The 11,767-nt window shown below is 42.1% G+C and overlaps 1 pseudogene; it reads right to left on the bottom strand.

The window, feature by feature from the left end:
• LOC106810045 overlaps window positions 1-8,186 on the bottom strand; it is a 9,257-nt pseudogene extending 1,071 nt beyond the window's left edge.
• Window positions 8,187-11,767: the final 3,581 nt, after the last annotated feature.

Here is an 11,767-nt window from a genome sequence, read left to right as displayed (position 1 = left end):
ATATATATATATTATATTCGTATATATATATAATATATATATATATATATATATATAATATATATATATTTATTTATATATCTAATATTCGATTCATATATTCTACTAATATAATTTCTCTATTTTCTTGACCCTAATTAATTTACAAGCGCACCAAGCGCCCTTTATCGAATCGCTGCGGCGCATGCTCCGGAGACTGCGCGTTATAGAGGCGTAGTAGCGCTGCCGGCGGTCGAGCAGAGCCTGGTGCGTGCCCTCCTCCACGATTCTCCCATTGTGAATCACAGCGATGCGCGTCAGCGTTCTGTATCGTCGAGAATCGGTGAGCAATGACGAGGCTGGTGCGACCGCGCTGCGCAGCGTCCAGAGCCTCTTGCACCACCTGCCGTGTTAGAACAATAAGGTTAATTAGAATCGCACAAGACGCAGCACGAGATCTCGTCACCACAACAGCAGTCGCGTGACAAGGTCGGCTACAGCCAAGAATGTCGAACACGGAATTTGCATTTACGTTACGGTACGGTCACGTGACGTCACGTAGCGTCACGTGTAAGGTCACGTGTAAGGTCGCTCCCCCGCGAATCTAGAAAGGCGAAAAATCTGCGACACGAGGTCTGTGGAAAAAAAGACGTGTTGTGCGGCGAGCTCGACCAGTGCTTGCGCTGCTGGCTGAGTACATGTTTGCAATATAATAGAGCTGGCGTTATTCACATGTAGCTAAACGTTAGACGTGAAAAACAAACTCATAACATTAACGCCACATCACACGTAACGTCACTATTCATGCGACGTGATATTCACACGACATAAAGCCGGGCAAACGAAACAACAAACACAACCAATGGGCGCGAATAATTATGTTTAAATTAAAATCTCATTAAAAATAACATTGTCGTTTTATTCTATAAATAATTAGGAGATAGTAATTAGATTAATAACATGTTTACAGCAAGAGCTGCGCACTCGTTCGTGTGATGTGCGTCATCCGCGAAAATCACACGAGAATTAGCTAAATAAGTTGCAGCGAGTCTTGTCTAACTTGTCTGAGCGCACCAGAGACACCGGCGACGTGTCTAAGTCCCTTTCTATAGGTGTAGTTAACGCACGGTTAATTGCACATCGTAGTAGAAAGTTTTTTTTTTATTAAAGCTGCTTGAAAAAAGTCAATGCGATATAGATGCTCATGGTAACAATTAACTGAACATGGCAACTGGTCGGGAATTGATATAGAGAGTTGGCTAATGATGCGTATGACAGTCAGAGTAGAGAATGTATAGCTCGAGAAAAGAGCCATAATCGAATAAGCGATATCACGATTTAATTTGGATGCTACGACTGACAACATTGTAGCAGGTGCCAGGGCCAAAGTTGCATAGCAAGATAGCCAGAGCTGCGCAAGGAGTAGATAACGAATGTAATGTAGTAAGGATCCTTAGTAAGAGAAGTCGTTGCGGAAATAATATTATGGATTCTATAATGCGATGAGTATGTATATGTATTTCATAGCCACAGACCTATTTTTTTTTACCTTGTTTGCAAAACATAATGTGTGGGAACAGCTGTCTTTCTCATCCCGGACGTAACCGTACCTTATGTGCAACTAGTGGGAGATCCGGCGGTGCCTGGTCTATATCGCGCCCAAATTATGATATGTATATATTTCAGAAGAAAGTAGAAAATAGGATATGCCACTTCAATAATGCCGTAGTAGTGCGACGAATGAGAACATAATTGCGTAGTGTGAAAGACTACTACTGCAATGAAAACTGTAATTGTACAATGTCAATTGAAAAGAAAATGTGTGAAATGCAAAAGGTAACATAACGAGATAGAACATCACGAAGGAAACGTAACGTACCATAACCATAACACAAGTAAGGCTATCGTGAATTACAAACATTCTAACATACTTAACCTGGAGAACACGTAACCTCGTAATGTATAATATATATATATTATATATATATATATATATATATATTATATTATATATATATGTATATGTGTGTATAGGTATATATATATATATATATATATATATAATGTTTATGTATATAAACCATGTGCTTGGACACGTCTGTAATACCCTTTCGTTGTTGGCGTCCAGAGCCGATGTTGCCTCGTCTAGTATGAGAATCTTCGGGTTGCGTACCAGGGCGCGGGCGATTGCAACTCTCTGCTTCTCTCCCCCGCTCAGCTGTGCTCCCCTCTCTCCGCCCTAGTCTCGTACCCTGGTAACAGTCACACATTACACACTCAGCTTCCGAATAGCGGCAATACAATACAATGCAATACAATGCATAATATAATCAATACGAGACAAGACGATGCGATGCGATGAGAACGCGATGCAACGCAACTCAACGCAACGCCACGCCACGCCACGCCACGCCACGCCACATCATGGAATGCAATGCAATGCAAAAAAATAGGGGACGTTACGGTACTTATAATGCTATGCGATACGATATGATACGATACGACACGATACGATATAATACAATACAATAGCAATATAACACAATACGGTGTCTGACAACGCGTATACTATCTATTAGGACTATTTCCTAGCCGAGATGCGCAAAACTTTTATTTCGCATTTTAGAAAACAAAATTCGAACATGCGTAAAAAAAAACCGCCACCGTTGCGTTAATTATATTTTTTAATTTAATTTTTAATTTTTAACCATTCCTGAAAATGTCGAAAATGCCCAGGAAGATTTAATGGCCTTTCCTGGACGTTAGTGTTTCTGAAATGGTTTCTAGAAATGTTGAATGTTCTGCCCAAAAATAGACATGTGCAGACGTGTTATATTTCTTATCTTATTTATGTTGTCTGGTATCGATAATTATGATTAATAATGCTGAGATTATGACAGCAGCAATAATCTCAGCATCATTATCATAATTATGATACCAGACAACATAAATAAGATAAGAATATAGCATCTGACAAACAACCATCTGCCTGCAGTTATCGCAAATAAGTGTTGGACAGCAGAGCGTGCGCCAGAAAGAACGGGAAATGTATAGAAATAGAGTGAAACATAGATCTCAAAGTAAAGCACATCTCGGGAATAGGCATATAGGATAGGAAACCAACCCCAAGTAAACCAAAACTAAAACGGAGATTTTAAGCCATAAATGTTAGCACTATGTAGTTCTATTAATTTCAGGACAACGTCGTGGGAATGACAGTGATGTCTCTTCCCGTTTATTTGGCACTGCTTCTACAAAGGTGAGCCTATGACCCACCTGAGGAAGGTTACGTATGAATTCGTGGATGTTAGCTCTGCGTGCAAGCTCTATGATCTCGCCCATAGGAACGGGACGGCTTTGTCTCCGGTAGGCAATGTCTCTCTGAAATAAACCACATCTATTAGTAGAGATTTCCATAAGCTCAGCCCAGTCTATCCAGTGGTTCTTATACCTTTTTGAGTCATGGACTTCTTTGAGTATCTGGTAAAAGCTCTCCCAAAGGGTCCCGTGGACACAGTGTTAAGAACCTCTGGTCTAATCTAAAGGCATAGACTGGTCCATAAGATCGATGTGGCTGAGCCCAGAGGATTCTCAACAACCTACGGAGTTAGTCTATCGTACCGAAATGCCGATTCATTCGGCGTTATTTTTCGGTTGCAAAATGTAATCGGTTGCAAACCTTCTGTATGCCGTTAGCGATCGGGAACGGGAAACAAAACAACCCAGACTCGATGCCGTTACTTAAACTACCTAAACTTCTCTCGGCTAACGCCTGTGAAACTCGCGAGAACCCGCGTTGTCGTGTGCAGCGTGGGAGACTGGATGCGCTGATCATGACTGACTGACTGGCTGTTCGACTTCATGCTCTTGTCATGGAAGTGCAACATAATCACGGCGTTCGTGTTAGCGTACTAACCATAATCATCATAATGTTTTCCTAATTTCTCCGAACTTTAGCCATCTACGTCACATTACCATGCCGAATGCTAGCCAGCATGTCTCATAAGCCAGCAAAACATGCTCTAATTATAAGTAATCAAAAGATTTCTGCAAAATACTGCATCCCGCAGTGACCATTTTCTTTTCACGAAGGCACGCGCGGCATTCATCGTTTCAATGCGCTAATTTAATATATAGTAATCTTCAAGCTCTCGTGCTCTATAGGTTTATAAAGTGGATGTAAGATTGAGGCGACACTGATGAGGAAATCGAGGACAAAGACTTCTTTGCTATGATTTCTTTCCTAGCAGAGAATGCATCCCACAACACGCATTATTCATCATCATCATTATCATCATCATCATCACTATCATCATCAATATCATCATTATCATCATCATTCATCATCATCGTTGTCATCGTCGTCGTCGTTTTCGTCGTAGTATTCATGATGACGCCTTAATGACTCCACCCCCACTTATAGAGCTTGTTACGTGAGACTGTTTGCACACGGGACCTATAGCGGCATGTGTGCCGATGCAACAGCTACTGTAGTGTGTAGATATCACTCATAGCTCCGGGATTAGTGTCGAGATTTTCAGCTAAAGTAACTGAAATTAATTGTTCACATACATTATTCTAGTTGGTACATAGAGTAATAAGTTGAAAATCATGTGTTAAATTGAATAATTGCAACATTGTAACATTGTAACATTGTAAGATTGAATAGAATGAATAAGTGTAAATAGTATTAGTAAAGCACAGATAGCCAGAAAAGTAAGTCTGCAAACACCTCCCTGAAAATATACTTTTGCTCGCGAGCGTGACTGACGCGTGCGAACTGGAGTTAGTGTGCCGGATGGCTGCACGCAAAGCTGAGAGAGTCACGGTGCGAGCTCGGTGAGAGGACATGGCGGTGCTACGTTGTCGCGTGTGTTGTTATTGTTGTCACACGCGCTGTCTGGCCTTAGTTTTGTTAGTTTTAGGGTATTACGCGCGCAAATCGAATTGCCGCGTATCCGTGGCCTTCTTTTGTTAGTGCTCAATGGAAAGAAGATACACTTGCTAATGTATAATTTTATTTTTCAAAAACTAGAATCTTTGCTGCATCCAACAGCGTGGGTGGCTTTGTTTGGTGTGGCATTCCTGTGGTGCAGGTGGTTTTCTAAGTATAAGTGTTTAGGTGTAAAATCACGATGACAAGTAGCTTGTTTGCAAAAAGCCAAAATAGAAAAAAAAATTTGAGTAAGCAACATAATAATATGGTGGTCATTTGGTCATCATGGTGGTAATTCAGAGAATGGCATTGTAATTTCTCGAATAAACATTTTTTGATTAATGGTATAAAAAAATGTGGCAAATATAGTCGCCTCTGGGAAATTTATTTCTTACCATAATACCAGCGCAGGCCAGCGTTGTATTCGCTGTATTAAATTATTATTTCATAAATAAATCAAACAACTAAATACATGTAGACATGCACATGTCGGTCTGATCTGTTAGTGAACGTATTCTTAGGTCTGTTGTCAGAAACCAATCTGGTAATATATTAATAGTCATAACGTTTAACATTTATCGTAGACCCGAAATCTATACACTGCGTATGAGAAAACTCGTAACTTTACCATGTTTCTCTCGACGGTCTGTGGAAAAAAGGTTAATATTAAGACTAATATGAAGACGAGTGTTGCTTCTGACAAGGGGCGTCTGATGCTATTATATGCTGTATAATAGTCAATGAACAGCAAATTATCTTACGCCTGGCATTTCCGAGATTCGCGAAAAACGCAATTCGATAATGCTACAACGAATACAAGTGCATCCGTTTACGTGACATAGATCGTTCTAGACTGGTACATCACACTCGACATAAAGACAAAGATGCCAGCAGTGTAGGGATAGGGTACCTGTCGATGGTATCTTCGCAACATGCGATTTACATGTTGACTTGCGTAAACAAACCTACTTTTGAAATGCACATCGATGAACTATTGGTGAATATAACGAAGTGTGATTGTTCTAATGCAGGCTAGTCTTACTGTATTCAGTCGGTGTTACGCAAGATTACAGGTAAGTGTCAAAACAGTCGATCGCAACATCGAATCTTGAAACGGAAAGAACGTGGCGTCGTAAATAACAACGCGTATAGTAACAACGCTGACAGACAAATAGAAAGAGACGGGAGGGAAAAGAAGACAGAATGAAAGAAAAGAGCGAACGAGAACGGAAGAAAGATAAGCAAGATAGCGATAGAACAGGCTATATAGATATAGAGAGAGAGGGAAGCAGAGAACAGAGAGAGAGAGAGAGAGAGAAAGAGAGGGAGAGAAGAGGAGAGAAAGGGACAAAGAAGGGGAACGATCAAGCTAAGAAACACACATTTACCAGCAATTGTGTTAATCAAAGAGGATCGGTTCCTGAGACACGACACCGATATTGGAGCGCAGCCAGCGAACATTCAGATGCTGTCACGAATTCATCGTCCAGCATCTGCCAAAACGATGCTATATTTATACACGATTATCACAATTATAATGATATGCATAATATTAATAATTTTAATACATTATCTTTAAGTCGTTTCTGCGTTATGAGGCAATGGCGATATAATGTTTTAATTATTATTTGCGATCATGTGAAAAACCAACATTTACTAAAAGAGGTTATTACGCATCGAACCGTGCATTTATAATAATCTATCAATGGCTTCACTCTTTCACGTATTTTTACGCTGTCTGCGTTTAAAAGAACATCACCGTGCTCGCGTCTTTGTTGATAAACCTACCACAGCGCCATCTTGCGGGTCGTAGAAGCGTTCGAGTAGCTGTAATGATTGTGCTCTTCCCACAACCGCTGCTACCCACGAGCGCGAAGCGTCTGACTCGGTCTCACGCTCAACATCTATTCCCTGTAAGACCTCTACTTCTGGTCGTGTCGGATAGTGGAATTTCAACATCCTTAACGTGATCGAACCCGTCACATGCTTCTATAAAGTGTGTATAAGGCTTCAATTAGAATATCGCTCAAGAGTTACACTTGCATTACACGTATGTTCAAAATCTATTTATGGGATTAACTACTACACTTGCTAAGTTGTCAACTTTGCAACTGTGAGCTATGGCTTTTTCTCTCTCTAATTTCCCCATACATGAAAATTCGCTTGCATTAATATTGTTTGTGCTGTCTGTCACGTTATAACGAAGATGTCGGTTAAACAGCACAGGGTATTCAAGTTGAATGGAGCAATATACGGGGTCGTTTGATGTACGACCGCCAGATGGCGCTCACCAGTCTGACGCCGGTCTCGGCGTAGCTGTCAATCGACGGCTTGTTGTCGATGACTTTGAATATGCGACGTGACGAGGTCTTTGCCTTGGAGTAGTCGGAATAAAAACTGGCACTCTCTCCAAGAGCCATCGCACCAAACACGATGGCCGAGAATGTCCTGTTATAGATGCACGTGTAATCACTAAGCCAGTGATAGCGAATAGTGTGGTGTGCGTGTTTGGGTGGCGTGTGTTTGTGTGTGTGTGTGTGTGTGTGTGTGTGTGTGTGTGTGTGTGTGTGTGTGTGTATGTGTGTGTGTGTGTGTGGTGCGTACAAGCGGGCGAGCGGGTGGCGTGCGTGCGTGCGTGCGTTTCGTAGAGTGCGTGCGTGTGTGCGCCCGCTTGTATGTATGTGTATGTGTATGTGTTTGTATGCGTGTGTGTGCATGCGTGCGCGCGCGTGGTGTGTGCGGGCGTGTGCGTGTATGTGTGTGTGCGTTTGTGTATTTAGCGCAGTCAGGCGATGTCGATATCCCATTCTCGTGGGCGAGTCCTATAGCCACTACGCGTTAATTAGCAATAATCACCGAACACTGCACTACGCCAGCATTGCCTTTCCCCACGCTCGAGAGCTACAACACGGACCTCTACGCCCAAAACGCAAATGAAGTTACCAGATATTATCCCACCTCAATGCCATCCGGGCACTGCTGCCAACTTCCACCCGATACATCCGGGCACTCTTGCCAACTTCCAACCCGAATACATCCGGGTACTCTTGCCAACTTCCACCTTAATAATCTTGCACTCTGCTCAGCCAATTTCCACCTGAATTACATCCGCGGTTATTCGGATATCCTTCCAATCCGAATTACATCGGGCATCGATTCTGCCATCCCACCGAACACATCGGGCCACTCTGCATGCCCATCCCTACCTGAATACCTCCTGTACTCGGCTGTCTCCCCTGTCGATCAGGCGTGGCTCCGTACGAGAAGGCATGCGGCGTAGGCAAAGAAGATGATTGCCTTTGAGATTATGCTGTACTCACAACCGTAGAAGTGCGCCGCACGCGCATGATGTTACTCGCAGGACGATGGAGAGATAAGAGGGCATATAGCGCTAAATATAGACAGCACAGAAATGTGACCTAGCTACAGAGAGATATTGATACAGATAGATGCAGAGATAGTGAGATGAAAAGGAGTAGATAAAAAATGAAGAAGCCATAGAATGCAGACGTGGAATAATGAATAAAAAGATTGGAGATAGAGTTGGTGTGGAGAGCATTGGCATAGATAGGACAAAATATATCATGGCTAAGCATTCTGTTACACTTCGTTCTAATGTGGGAACACTATCTAAACATGCATGTGCTATTCATAGAATGTTGTATTTAACATGATAACGTTGTAATAGTATCCACACTTGACAATGTTACCAGCGCGTAAAGCTATTACGACACAGTCCAATTTTAATACTTTCCTTCTTTTTTACCGTATTAGAAAGAATAGTATATTGGAGTAATCATAGTTTACATTCCGTATAAGCTCATTAATATTTATCGATAAAACGTTTGATATGAATCCAATTCATGGATATGGATTCATCCACATATATTCACGGGATTTCAGTTTCCACGTTGATCATAATAGTATTACCATGTGTAGTTGGAGAAGCGCGCAATATGTACGTCTATCTGGCCCGCCGTTCAGCGAAGGTCGTATTTGAATCCTAACTTAATAACAACCACATATCTTTGTCTAAGCAATAATAATCGCGGTATTAAAGCATCCCTATCCTACCGATGCGGTGCTTGCGTCTTCTCATTCATAAGATGGCAGCTGAAAACTGGCTATCCCTTCGACAACGACGCTCACCGTGCGGATTTCTCGATTGGCCTCAGCTGCAACTGTAAATTAGAACACGTGGCAGACATTTGCACGAATTAATAGTTCAATAGGACAGGTCTTTAAATTGAGAAAATGCAAAAGGACTGAGAAGAGAGACTAGAGAAGAAAGAGAGAGAGAGAGAAGAGAGAGGGGGGGGGGAGAGAGAGAGAGCTAGAGAGGGAAAGAAGAGAGAGAGAGAGAGAGAGAGAGAGAGAGGGGGTAGAGAGAGAGGGCTAGAGAGAAAGAGAGAGAGAGAGAGAGAGAGAGAGAGAAGAGAGCTAGAGAGATAGCAGAGAGAGATGAGCAGAGAGAGTAGAGCAGACCTGATGGCCTCGTCTAACGAGGAGAGGATTATAGGAGGGATGGGAAAGACAGGTAGACAGCGAGACGAGAGAGGGGGAAGAGAGAGAAATATAATATATATATATATAAAGTGACTCTAAATCTAATAGTAACATGGCGTGTTTGTCACATCGTGTCAGAGGCATGTCGATCGCACAAAGAGAGACTGGATTTAACGATTGTGCCGGATTAAGAATTATGCCGGAATATGCATGGGTGCAAAAATCATGTGCGATTCTCGTTTCTTATATATTTATTTTAAGTTCGCAGTTCATGTGAGGAAGCGATACAATATACCGACTGATTAGCACATGCAATCATGCAATGTGAAATCACACAGACTATAATGATGTCATATCATACGTTCATATCGAGATTTTATCCATGAATTTATACACACACCTGGTGTCGGTTCATTTAGCGCTAGCGCTGTATGGTGCATGGTGCGTATGCGCGCGCGTGTGCGCGTTTGTGTGCGTGGGGGGCGTATGTTGTGTGCATGTGTGCGTGCGTGGTGTGCGTATGTGGTGTGTGTGTGTGTGTGTGTGTGTGTGTGTGTGTGTGTGTGTGTGTGTGTGTGTGTCTGCATGCGCGCGCGTGTGTGTGTGTCTTCGGTTCATTCAGTCATGACTATATATTGCGTATTAATTGGACCTATCAATGGTGTACAACTTGATGCAATAAATCATGACTATCAAGCTTTTTCTGTTTCTATTCAATTGATCTGTCATAGTCAGGCATAGCAAATTATCATTGTAACAATTCAGTATGCCTTTATAGATACATACCTATAGATAGATGATAGAAACGTATATATTAATTATGTTGTGGAATTATTATATGAAATATGGAGAATATCTTTGTTATATCTGATTCTCTCTATTATGTATATATAATATCTTGGCATCTCATCAGTTTGCTATTCAACATATACCTCTCGTCGCATAGCCAAAAAAAACCTATCGTAATACCTACACAAATAGAGATGGAAACACACGATTCTCTCGCGCGTAGGCTCGAACTACTCAATTCTCTGTTACCCTCTAACTATCAATTCTGATCCCGCATAACTCCGTCTTAGCCCTAACCCTAATTAGGCATAATCTTAATTGAACCAGTCCATAACCCTAACCATAACCCTATTCTTAACCCTAATGATCCCTAACCCTAACCCTAACCCTAACCCTAACACCTAAACCCTGAACTCTAAACGCTAACCGTACCTCTAGTTAACTGTAAACCTAACCCCAACCCTAGCCCTACCCCTAATGAACTGTAACCCTAACCGTAATCTTAAACCCTAAGCCGAAACACTGACCCTAATATTAACCCTAACCCTAACCCTAACCCTAACCCTAACCCTAATTAACGTTAACTCTAACCACAGTTCTAATCAAAATCTTAATTAATTCTAACCCAAAGCTTAGCTAACTCTAACCCTAAGCTTAATTAACCTTAACCCTAACCCTAATTAAACGTTACGCTAATCCTAGTCTTAACTCTAACCCTAACGCTAACCATTACCATGAACTTAACACCAATCCTAACCCTAGCCCTAACGATAAACCTAGCCCCAACCCTAATCCTATAACCTTTAGTAGACATAACCCTAATCCTAACCCTAACCCTTATTATCCCTAACCGTATTCTTAGCCCTAATCCTAACCATAACCCTAACCCTAGCCTTAACCTTAATCCTGATTCTAACCCTACACATAACCCCCACCCTTACTCTAAGCCTAACCCTTAGCTTTACCGTAACTCCACACGGGGGGGGCAAAATACACTACCAAATATATCACGTCATTATGTTAGAGAAAATTAGCTGTAGTTGAATAATGACTGCTTGGATTCGATTTGCCGGCTGGTGCGCCGATATCACATAACGTGACGCGCAAGACGCGCAGTGCGCATGCGCATCAAGCTCTGTACTGACAGACGCCGAGTTTGGCGGGAGAACGCACGCTCACAGCCTCACACAGTCTTCACGCTTCTGCTGCTGCTGCTGCTGCTGCGAGCAACAACGACGACGACCAGCCCGACGACGAAGACGACGACGATGATATTCGTGATGGTGATTGTGATGATTACGAGGATAAAGTTACCGATGCAGACTTGAGAGTTCAATGTCATCGTCGGTAGCTCATGAAAGTCAGAGCTGCGAGGTACGTGTGTGATTTATGTTTCACTATATGTCTGATTTCTAATAATATGCGTGCTTTTCTGTGTACTCGGTAGCTCCCTCTCTTACATTATTTTCTCACTCTCGCTCTCTCTCTCTCTCTCTCTCTCTCTCTCTCTCTCTCTCTCTCTCTCTCTCTCTCTCTCTCTCTCTCTCTCTCTCTCTC

This window comes from Priapulus caudatus, unplaced genomic scaffold (genome assembly GCF_000485595.1).
Source record: "Priapulus caudatus unplaced genomic scaffold, Priapulus_caudatus-5.0.1 Scaffold406, whole genome shotgun sequence".
NCBI lineage: Eukaryota > Metazoa > Priapulida > Priapulimorpha > Priapulimorphida > Priapulidae > Priapulus > Priapulus caudatus.
Note: the sequence above shows the minus strand (reverse complement) of the source record. Positions and strands in the feature narration are given on the sequence as shown.